Raw genomic sequence first — 1,576 nt, forward strand, 5'->3', positions numbered from 1 at the left:
CTGTCTGTATAATTGCTTTTATTTATACTGTATTTTTTTCAACCTGGCTCTTTTACAAAATTATTTGTCTGAAAAGTTATCAACTCCTTCCATTCTCTAATACCAAAATAATAAAATTTCTGATACAGTTAATTTTGATGTTCCTGAGCAGCTTAAGAAGTACACAAACAGGGACGCCTGGATGATTCAGTAGTTAAGCATTCAACTCTTGATCTCAGCTCAGGTTTTGATCTCAGGTTTTGAGTTCAAGCCTCTGTCTTGGGCTCCACACTTATTTAAAATAAGAAAAAAAATTTTTTTAAGTGTACAAAGGGATGCCTGGGTGGCTCAGTAGTTGAGCATCTGCCTTTGGCTCAGGGCATGATCCTGCGGTCCTGGATTGAGTTCCACATCGGGCTCCCTGCATGGAGCCTGCTTCCCCTCTGCCTCTGTCTCTGCCTCTCTCTCTGTGTGTTTTTCATGAATAAATAAATAAAATCTTTAAAAAATAAATTAATTAAAATAAAAATAAAAAATAAAAAGTACACAAAACAAATTAACTAAAATTCCTATTGCCAAATCCTCATTTCTTTTATATAGAATGAGTGGAAAAGTACTACCTCATGGCAAACACAGGTGGCAACACATTGATTAGGTTTCCTTATAATATAAAAAGAAATAATTTACTAGAAAATCCACTGATATAGCAATTCTTTCAGAGGGTTAATTTTCAAAATAACAATTTCTTCTGAGAAATAACTTCCTTCTCAATATAATCCATTTTGCTTATTTTCAAGTTAAGAGTTTAATATGCTGCCCCCCTTACCAGGTGATCAGCAAAGAGTATTCTCTTCCTTTCAGTACAGTCCTCAAAGACAGTTGAGGTAATTGCCCAGAATTTAGTAAGTATTAACACTTACAACCATATTGGATCTGTTAGATTGTTCCACAAGAGTCTATCCTCAAAGTTAGCACTGTACAAAACTGAAAGACAAGCACAATTAATATTGTTTTCACAGATTCATTTCTCTTCTAGAAAAGCCTCTCTCCTGGGCTCAGGTCTTAGCCTTCCATACCTTGTCCTACTGCAGGCCACTCTGAAACTACAATTTTCAAAGACTGAGATTTTCAAGACTAAAAGAAACGATGGTGAAATTTCTCCTGTACTGACAGGTGATTGGGGAAATAGTGTGGAACATGGAACAGGGTACTTCCAAAGAATATAGGATGGCAGGATTTACAGATATCTTAAATAACTACTTCAACTCCAGTTTGCTCACAGGTCCTCAATTACAGGCTGCTACTACTCACTCCACTTCTCTTCAGGACATTACTTCCTCAAAACAATCCACAACCTTTTTGTTTTGTTTTTGTTGTCAATCCACAACCTTTATAAAGGTTGTAGGAATTGAGAGTTTTTCTTTATCATCCACAACCTTTATAAAGGGTAAGAATTGAGAGGATTCCAGAAAATCCATAAGTTTTTTTCCCGTGGTAATTCTGGAAAAATTTATTCTTACTCATTCTCCTTGGACAGGCTTGACTGCCCAGGCATGTAGTTTTTAGACTTCATCTTACTCATCTTTGTATCTCTAGT

The sequence above is a fragment of the Canis lupus genome, chromosome 8, assembly GCF_003254725.2.
Source record: "Canis lupus dingo isolate Sandy chromosome 8, ASM325472v2, whole genome shotgun sequence".
Classification (NCBI taxonomy): Eukaryota; Metazoa; Chordata; class Mammalia; order Carnivora; family Canidae; genus Canis; species Canis lupus.